The 10,242-nt window shown below is 44.5% G+C and overlaps 2 protein-coding genes across 2 annotated transcripts in view; both read left to right on the top strand.

Annotated features, from left to right (window-relative positions):
- LOC311241345 (protein FAM184A-like) overlaps positions 1-10,242 on the top strand; it is a gene marked incomplete at both ends in the record, with an annotated part of 44,645 nt that overhangs the window by 31,653 nt on the left and 2,750 nt on the right. The window lies entirely within an intron of this gene.
- Positions 1,059-10,242, top strand: part of LOC311231761 (gap junction alpha-1 protein-like) — a 22,771-nt gene continuing 13,587 nt past the window's right edge. Inside the window, exon 1 of the mRNA XM_084318384.1 lies at positions 1,059-1,280. The gene's annotated coding sequence lies outside the window, so the exon portion shown is untranslated. The remainder of the gene's footprint in view (positions 1,281-10,242) is intronic.

Genomic DNA, 10,242 nt, shown 5'->3' with positions numbered 1-10,242 from the left:
TGGAAAAACTTAAAGAACGCATATGACTTTGGAAACTGAGTACAGAATAAGGTATTATGTGAATGTCATGTCTCACGTTGGGGTCCTGGGGCGGGGGGGGGGGGGGGGGGGGGGGGGGGACGAGCGAGTATTCATGTATGTTGGTGTTTTTTGTTTTTGTTTTATTTATTATTTTTCATTCTTTGGTGTCCTATGTATATTTTCTGATCCCCTTCTGATCTGGGTCTGGTGGTTGTGGGCGCGGACTGGGGGGGGCCGTGGTTCGGGGTCTCTGCGGGTCGAGGCACTAAAGAGGCGTGGTGCTTTGGCTCGCGGGGGGGCCGGGCTGTGGGTCCTCCGGGGTTGTGGCTTGCGGTTGCCGGGCCTGGGGGTGGAGGGGGCTCGGTAAGCCCGCTTTTATAGTAAATATTTTATTTCCCTTTTTTTCCCTTTTACTTTATGACAACTTAATTTGACTGGTTATGTATGTAAATGTATAATCTGTCTAATTTATTGTCTAATCATTGTTGTGTTAGTTTATGTTCTTGGATGTCTTTTATGTAATATTGTTACTTATTGTATTGTGAGTTGTGTTGTTTCTTGTTTGAAAAATAAAAATAAAAAGATTTGATAAAAAAAAAGGACTCGAAACTCAAAGGTTAGGACTTGGGACTTGACTCGAGACTTGCCTCTCTTGACTTGGGACTTGACTCGGGACTTGAGAGTACCAAGACTTGAGACTGACTTGTGACTTGCAAAAAAAACAATGACTCGGTCCCACCTCTGCCCTGATGTAAACAAGACGAAAGTCTTTCTCTGGTCTGCATCCCCTTAACAATTGTGTGTATTGAGCCGTACTGTACTAGTCTGTGTACCCATTCTGCAATCTGTTAAATAAAATGTTCAATCAATCATCAGTCAATCAGCCAGTCAGTTGGTTACTGTAGTTGCTACATTATGCCAGCAGGTGGCACTATATCCCTGCTTTACACTGCAGCGTCACATCTGGATGTGTTCAGACCTTCATCATCATCACTTCACAGGAGAAGGAGGAAAACGGTTTTTGGAGAGAAGTTGAGCAGATTTGCAGATTTAAGAGTCATATGAGCAGCTTTTAATCCACATGCTGGACGTGGAGGAGGCGGCGGCAGGTTGGCTCTGGATTCATCATCACCATGGAAGGAGTTTCCTGACATTAAAACATCCATAACGGATTTTTATTATTTTTTTGCTTTTTATTAATTTGTTGTTGGACGAGAAACGGACCTTTACTTTTCTGTCGCTCCCTCCGGTTCCTGCAGGTAAACAAAGTTAATAAACTACCGAATAACGGACGTGAATAAGATAACTTGTTGAAAAGTGAAACGTGTCGTCGTTTGCTTTTTAAGTTGTGTTTATTGAACTTTGAAATACTTTAAAACCACTCGACCGAGAGGAGAGGAGATGGAAAAACTACGATGAGTCCAAACCTCTCACACATTATTGAAGCAATATTCTACTTGTTGTTGTTTTGTATTTATGACTCTAACCATATCTCCATAATAACCAGTTAAACAACAATAATAAGAGACCAGTTGACTTGGCGTCGAGCTGAAGAGAAGCTGAATAAATAAACCAACGTGTCCAGTTGAAACCTCTATAATATAATCGTCCAGATTCCTTAGTTCAGCCTATTCTTATCTCTCTCTATATATCTATATACTTATCTATATCTATCTATACTTATCTATATATTATCTATACTTATATCTATCTGTGTCATCTATCTGTAAATTATCTTATCTTGTAAAATATGCAGTGTCAACTATAATTTAACTACATGTTGTGTTCAGTAGCTGTTTCAGTAACAAACTACTTTGGGTCATGGAGTTAGTTAACTACTTTGGGTCATGTAGTTTAGGTAGTTAACTACTTTGGGTCATGTAGTTTAGGTAGTTAACTACTTTGGGTCATGTAGTTTAGGTAGTTAACTACTTTGGGTCATGTAGTTTAGGTAGTTAATTACTTTGGGTCATGTAGTTTAGGTAGTTAACTACTTTGGGTCATGTAGTTTAGGTAGTTAACTACTTTGGGTCATGTAGTTTAGGTAGTTAATTACTTTGGGTCATGTAGTTTAGGTAGTTAACTACTTTGGGTCATGTAGTTTAGGTAGTTCATTACTTTGAGTCATGGAGTTTAGGTAGTTCATTACTTTGGGTCATGTAGGTTAGGTAGTTCATTACTTTGGGTCATGTAGTTTAGGTAGTTCATTACTTTGGGTCATGTAGTTTAGGTAGTTCATTACTTTGGGTCATGGAGTTTAGGTAGTTAACTACTTTGGGTCATGGAGTTTAGGTAGTTAACTACTTTGGGTCATGTAGTTTAGGTAGTTCATTACTTTGAGTCATGGAGTTTAGGTAGTTAACTACTTTGGGTCATGTAGTTTAGGTAGTTAACTACTTTGGGTCATGTAGTTTAGGTAGTTAATTACTTTGGGTCATGGAGTTTAGGCAGTTAATTACTTTGGGTCATGTAGTTTAGGCAGTTAATTACTTTGGGCCATGGAGTTTAGGCAGTTAATTACTTTGGGTCATGTAGTTTAGGTAGTTAATTACTTTGGGTCATGGAGTTTTTAGGTAGTTAACTACTTTGGGTCATGTAGTTTAGGTAGTTAATTACTTTGGGTCATGTAGTTTAGGTAGTTAATTACTTTGGGTCATGGAGTTTTTAGGTAGTTAACTACTTTGTGTCATGTAGTTTAGGTAGTTAATTACTAAAATAAGTATTTTTATTATGGTATCCATAATGTTGGCATATTCCTTATAACTATGTTGGGTCATGTAGTTTAGGTAGTTAATTACTTTGGGTTGTTTAGTTTAGTTTAGGTAGTTAACTACTTTGGGTCATGTAGTTTAGGTAGTTAACTACTTTGGGTCATGTAGTTTAGGTAGTTAACTACTTTGGGTCATGTAGTTTAGGTAGTTAACTACTTTGGGTCATGTAGTTTAGGTAGTTAACTACTTTGGGTCATGTAGTTTAGGTAGTTCATTACAAACTAAATATTTTCAGAGACATTTGCATTTTTCGGATTCTACTTCAATAATTGCTCCTGGGGGGGGGGGGGGGGGGGCAACGTGAGGTTCTGCCTGCCCTGGTTACTAAATCAAACACACCTGGGACTGACATGCCAACGCGAGGGTCTGCCTGCCCTGGTTACTAAATCAAACGCACCCTGGGACAGACATGCCAACGTGAGGGTCTGCCTGCTCTGGTTACTAAATCAAACGCACCTGGGACAGACATGCCAACGTGAGGGTCTGCCTGCCCTGGTTACTAAATCAAACGCACCTGGGACAGACATGCCAACGTGAGGGTCTGCCTGCTCTGGTTACTAAATCAAACACACCCACACTTTACTCTGTGTCAGTTGGCTTGTTGCTCCATGTACTAATTATATAAGATTCCAGACTCAAGACTGTATAAAGACTGTAGTTTAGATTAGGGGTGGGACGATACATCGATCCAGATCGATACATCGATGTAATGATCAACAATCGAATTGGATCGATGCAATGTAATAAGATCGATTCATATCGATACTCTTATTTTGAAAATCCTGTGGCGAGTCTCATATCCGCCCAAGAACAACAGCAGTAGCTCCGTGTGTGTAGATGTTACAGCATAGCATTCTCCCTTTCTGTGTGTGTGTGTGTGTGTGTGCGCGCGTCTTTGGAAAGACCAGATGAGGTCAGAGGAGTTTGATGTTTAAATGTTATTTAAACATAAACAATATAATACATAATAAATGTAGGCCTATACATGATCATGCAACATCAACAAATTGTTGTAGGAACGGTTTGGGAGAGGGAGGTTGTGAGTTTTGAGTTCCAAAAAATGTAGCTTAAAGTTTAAAGCTCAATATATAAAAACGTGGCACTTTACAGTGAACAGGAGGTCTATTTGTATTAAAAACAATAGATTGATTTTCCTTTAAATGTCTGGAAGAGCTCAAAAATACAAATGTCAAATGATATTTTCATTACCTTTTTTTTGTTGATCTAAATGTTACTGATTGTGTTAAATGGGCATATGATATCATCTCATATCGATCGCAGGCACCTGAATCTAATCGTATCGTATTGTATCGTGAGAGACTTTGTGATATCGGCAAATATCGTATCGTTGTCCAAAGAATCGATATCGTATCGTATCATGATGAAACTGGTGATTCCCACCCCTAGTTTAGATGTAGTAGTTGAACTCGTTTTCGTTTGACTCTGATAGGATTGTTTGAGAGTAGGTACGATTCAGTTGAACTACTTTTCATTGTGGAGTAGCTAGTCGTTTCGTGAACTATGGTTTTACAGTAGTTTCACTGTGAAGTAGCTAGTCGTTTTACAGTAGTTTCACTGTGAAGTAGCTAGTCGTTTTACAGTAGTTTCACTGTGAAGTAGCTAGTCGTTTTACAGTAGTTTCACTGTGAAGTAGCTAGTCGTTTTACAGTAGTTTCACTGTGAAGTAGCTAGTCGTTTTACAGTAGTTTCACTGTGAAGTAGCTAGTCGTTTTACAGTAGTTTCACTGAAGTAGCTAGTCGTTTTACAGTAGTTTCACTGTGAAGTAGCTAGTCGTTTTACAGTAGTTTCACTGTGAAGTAGCTAGTCGTTTTACAATAGGTCCCCCAACACTGAGAATAATGTAATGAGCAGTTAAACAGTTCTGTAACAGCATATCCTGCTTTCAGAGAGGTTCCCAAAGGTAGCGTGGTCAGGGTTAGGTTAGGTTAGGTCAGAGTCAGGTTAGGTTAGAGTTAGGTTAGGTTAGGTCAGAGTCAGGTTAGGTTAGAGTTAGGTTAGGTTAGGTCAGAGTCAGGTTAGGTTAGAGTTAGGTTAGGTTAGAGTTAGGTTAGGTTAGGTCAGAGTTAGGTTAGGTGAGGTTAGGTTAGGTCAAAGTTAGGTGAGTTCAGGGTTAGGTTAAGTTAGGTTAAGTTAGGTTAGGGTCAGGTTAGGTTAGGTCAGAGTTAGGTGAGGTCAGGGTTAGGTTAAGTTAGGTTAAGGGCAATTCCATGCAAATGTCACCCTCACCATGAAAAAATTTAAATAACATGATCATAACCAAACCAATTTCAAATGTATCATCAAGGTCTATATTTTGAAGTACAAAATAGATTTGATCGTAATATTTATGTGAATGCATGTTTTTTCACACTACAGGAGGAGACACAATGATGTAAACATTTATTTTTCGATTAACCTAATTGTATGACTTTCTGAATGGCCAGAATGACAAAAAAAATCAACAGATATTTTTTTAACCTCACCTTTGGTCATGAAGGGCTGTTGTATCAATATGTGAATCAATTATGTACTTTGTCTTTCCATTGGCAGGTGAAGCATGCTGTTATAATGTCCCTTTATGGGACAGCGAATGTAACATCCATAACGTTTTCCAGGAAAAGTTGTCATAAAACATGCATCTGGAATGCAATGTCAACCAAACTTCCTAAGCAAAGCTAACTTTTATAAAGATGACATATTAGCAACAATTAGTCATTCTGGTCTTATTTTTTGTATTCTTTACAAGTGTTATGGATGTTACCGTTATGGATGTTACATTGCGAATGTGTGTTGTTAAGTCCGATTATGACCCCTTTGTTTGAAGTATAATTTACACTTTTAGTTACACTTATTGAGATAAAGATGAGCCTGCAATAAGAAATGTTTTGACCTTTTGGATTTTGAGACAAAATACACAGCGTTATGGATGTTACGGAAATTGACAAGCTTTTCGGACTCACTGAACACATGATGAAAACTCTGTGAATATCTTTTTCAAAGAATAACATGTTTACTATCACTTTGTAGGGAAGGCTTTGAGGTACCCAAAAAGCACATCGAGTCTGGAGGGGTGTTCAGTGGGGGGGCTTTTTTCACCTAGAAAGGCCCCCGTATCAAACCGGCCCTTTCTGTCGGGGTCCCCCCTTGGGTGCGATTGCCTCGTGGGTAGTGTCAGGGTCAGATGTCCCGACACGGAACGCTCTGCTCGCACGGGTCCAGGGTTGGCTACGCACAGCGGGTGGGACCGGGCCAACTATCTACAGTTCCTGGCGGACCTGCGCCACATGGCGGCGGGTGCGTTGGGAGTGTCATCACATATGACTATGGCAGTACCATATGTTGAGGTGGATGGAGAGAACGCTCAGGCGGGGACTTGTGTTTACACAACCCCACCCGTTTTCGGGTTTGGTACAGACCCTATTGTCAGGGTCTCCAGCAGTGACAGCTCTGGTCAACGAGATCCAATCTCTGTGGACGAAGCAAGCCATCGTCGTGGCGTTCTCCTCCCGGTGTTCTCTGGTGCCTGAGAAATCGGGAGGGGGGGGTGTCAGACCCAGGCTGGACCTGTCCCATGGGAAGGTTCAGCATTTTTTGGATCGTCTCCTACCTGTTGAACACTGTCAGATGGGGGTCTGGTTCTCCTCCATAGACCTGTAGGATGCGTATGCGCATCTCCGATCTTCCATCCTAGGGCTTACCTACGCTTCCTTTGCAGGGTTAGCGTATGAGTACCAGAGGCTGCCGTTCGGTTTTCTCTGGCTCCCCGCATCTTCACCAAGTGCGTGGAGGCCGCACTGGGGCCTCTGCGTCGTCAGGGGTTACGGAGTGTATTCTGCCCTGACGACGTTCTGGTCCTTCGCGGTAGGCTTGGGCGGTATGACGGTATTACGGTATACCAGGGTATTTAGAAATACCGACGGTATTGAAAATCAATACCGTCAAAATCACAGATGTGTTTCAGTTTCCATTACACTGAAACAGAGTTTTGACAGTGGTTGGTTGTAGTGCACACACAGCAGGCGCCAGCAGAGGGCGAGACCAGTCCTCACTAGTGGAGCGAGCACATGCAGAGCTGGTTGTCTACACACAGGAGGACGCAAACGATAGGGGAAAACCCGCTTCAGTGGTGGAAATTAAATGAGACACGCTTGCCGTTGCTGGTGCTGCGGGCTAACTGGCTATTCTGAGAGCTAACTGTTGTGTATGTGGATCGATCACAACGGTGTTCACGCTTTACGGTAATGTTGCGACAGTGCTGTGAAAATACCGTAAAGCGTTAGCTCTCAGAATGGTAGCCAGAAGCCTGCAGCTCCTAGTACTACTATCGTTAGCTCTCAGAATGGTAGCCAGAAGCCCGCAGCTCCTAGTACTACTATCGTTAGCTCTCAGAATGGTAGCCAGAAGCTAGAGCCATATGAAATCCGCGATCATGGAATCGCGGACGGAATCGCGGAATTGAGCAATAAAAATGGAATCAACTGTAAAAAAAAATATATATATAATTTTTTTTTTTTTTTTTTTTTTTATGTTGTGGGACTTGTACAGCACTTTGTTCAACTTTGTCAATGCTGTAAAGTTTAAACCTTTTTAAATCTTAGACAAACAAAACACTTTGCTTTCATGAAATATTGTAAGCCATCATTTGAGGCTTTATAAAAGCAGCACAATGAACACAAATCTGTCAGTGCCGAGTCCGACCTCATCTTAAATAACAAACAGCATTGCTTGTTGTAGTTAACAAAGAGAGGCAGAGTTGATTTTGCAAAAAAATATATATATATCATTTTTATTTTTATATTTTTTAATAATCATATTCGAATCCCATGCCCATCGAACGAAGCTTCGAAGCTTCGAAGTATTTAAGACAGCCCTATTAAATGGACTGTTATATCATATTAAATTGTGGACATTTATTCATTCCCACTTATTAGACACTATTTCTGATGGTAAAATGAGCGTACAAAGCAAAATACAGAATTCTGAAATATTAAAACGGAAAAAACGGAATTTGGGAAAAAATAAAATGGAATTTGGAAAAAAATTAAACGGATTTCATATGGCTCTACCAGAAGCCTGCAGCTCCTAGTACTACTATCGTTAGCTCTCAGAATAGTAGCCAGAAGCCTGCAGCTCCTAGTACTACTATCGTTAGCCCTGTGGGCTTCTGGCTACCATTCTGAGAGCTAACGTTACTAAGATGCTGCGAGCCGGCCATTGTTCTGTGATTTGTTTACTTGGTAACATGGGTTGCCCCCCCCCCCCCTAATGAAAATGAAAGTAATACCGTCATATACCGTATACCGGGGTATTATGTCATCAAGGTATGACGGTATGGAAAAAATTATACCGCCCAAGCCTACTTCGCGGTCAAGGTGGATCGTCAGGTCTCGTACCAGGCAGGTCCCTACCAGCCTGGGGTTTGCTGTAGACTGGAAGTAGAGTACTCCTCTTCCCAGTCAACGGTTGGAGGGCTATGGGCATCCCTCTCAGAGCGTGTTGTCAACACGCTCGGGAGGTTCCGTCCTAGGACGGTTACGGCGCTGTCTCACGTCACGTTTTTCACCGACGCCTCCCTCGCTGGTGACGCGTCGGGCCAACGCAGTAGGGGGCAGCTGGCAAACCATGCTGCCCGGTCTGCGCTACGTTCAATGTGTTGGTATTGAAAGCGGTCCTTCTGGTCCTCAAACGGTGTTGATCAGGACGGACAATACGACGTCAGTGTCGTATATCGACAGACAGGGAGGAGTACGCTCCCCCCGTCTGCACCAGGCGGCGGCTGGCTATGGGCGTCCTCCATCTGCGCGGCCTGAGGGCTCCCCACATCCCCGGCAGGGTGAATGTGGGTACAGGTGTACTGTCGCGGGGCGGTCCTCATCCTGACGGGTGGGGATTACGTCCGGACATAGCCAGGCAGGTCTGGGACCGATGCCGTGCCGCCTGGGATTCTTCCCCATACATCTGTTAGGTCAGTTGGGACGGGTACGTTGAGGGGCGCAGGTTCTTGATCCTGATGGTGTTACCATCCGGAATGCGCATGCTCCCTCCGCTGACGCGCTTACGCGGGCAGATGGCGTATGTTCCAAGTGTGGTGTAAGGCGGGGGGCCGGGAGTCTCCTGCCCCCTGGATGCTGTCCTTAGTTACCTCCAGTCTCTCCTTGATAGACTGTCGGCTTCGACGGTGAGGGTATATGCAGCAGCTATATCCTCCTATCATGAGGGATTTGAGGGGGATGTCTTGTTCAGCCACCCTCTTGTGAAGCATTTCCTGCTTGGCGCTCGACGCTCGACGCTCTTTGGCTCCGAGTTGGGATCTTCAATTGGTCCTCGGTCGGTTGTCCTTGGCCCCGTTTGAGCGTCTTGAGCAAGCGCCGTTGGAACAGCTGTCGTTCAAGACCGCGTTCTTGCTGGCCGTCACCTCCGCTAAACGCGTGGGTGTGCTTTGTGCTCTCTCGGTACGACCAGAGTGCCTGTCTTTCGTTCCGATTACGGTGTCACTCTGCGGCCTAATCCTGCCTTCGTGCCTGTGAATATCCGGAGTTCTTCCGCTCCAGGGATATTGTGGTTCAGGCGTTTTCATCCGCCTCCTCACGCTAGTGAGTTAGATGCAGGCCTTCACCTGTCATGTCCGGTCCGTGCTTGGGAATTTACCCCAGCTGTACTCAGGACCTCAGGGTCACCGATCAGCTTTTTGTCTGTCACTGTGGTTCTCGTGCCGGTAAGGCACTGTCGAAACAGCGCCTGTCCCATTGGTTGTGCGAGGGCATTGCCTCTGCTACACGTTGGGTGGGCAGGATCCCCCTGGGGGCGTCAGGGCGCACTCCACTCGTGGGGTGGTGCCTCTGCCGCTCTCCTGGGTGGGGCCTCGGTGGAGGCCATCTGTGCTGCAGCTTCATGGTCCTCCCCGGGTCCCTGTGTAAGGTTTTACCTCATGGACATGACCGGGGGTTCTGTCTCCCCGGCGGTTCTGGGGTCTGTGGCCTTTCCTGCTTCCCGTCCTTTGGTAGGGTAGCAGGAGTGTGTGGGTAGGGGCCACAGTGTGTTAGGTCACACGTGGTTCCGCCTGTGCTGTGTGTTCAAGGGGTTCTAGTTCCCTCTTGCTCGCACTCAGATGGAGTTGACTGCGCCCCCCCTTCATTAGGAAGGATGGGGTGACGGGACTCCCCAAACCCCTTGATGTGGGCTTACGGGTCCTCAGGGGGTACATTTGTCGGGCCTCGCGTCCGCTCTAACCCATATCTCGATAGGCTTAAGAGCGGGACGCGATAAGCCAAGTACGATATATAACGATATGTTATATGAGTACTGGCTGAGCGTCCCGCTCTTAAGCGGCCCTGAGTTCCCTTTTGAGGGATCTTTTACTGGGAACGGGATTTTTTGGCGAGGAAGAGTGTTTGGTGACCAGGCCCGCTGTCTTGTAGGCTGCGCCTCCATAGGGGCGGGACCCGGCAG

This window comes from Notolepis coatsorum (genome assembly GCF_963971535.1).
Source record: "Notolepis coatsorum genome assembly, chromosome: 1".
NCBI lineage: Eukaryota > Metazoa > Chordata > Actinopteri > Aulopiformes > Paralepididae > Notolepis > Notolepis coatsorum.
Note: the sequence above shows the minus strand (reverse complement) of the source record. Positions and strands in the feature narration are given on the sequence as shown.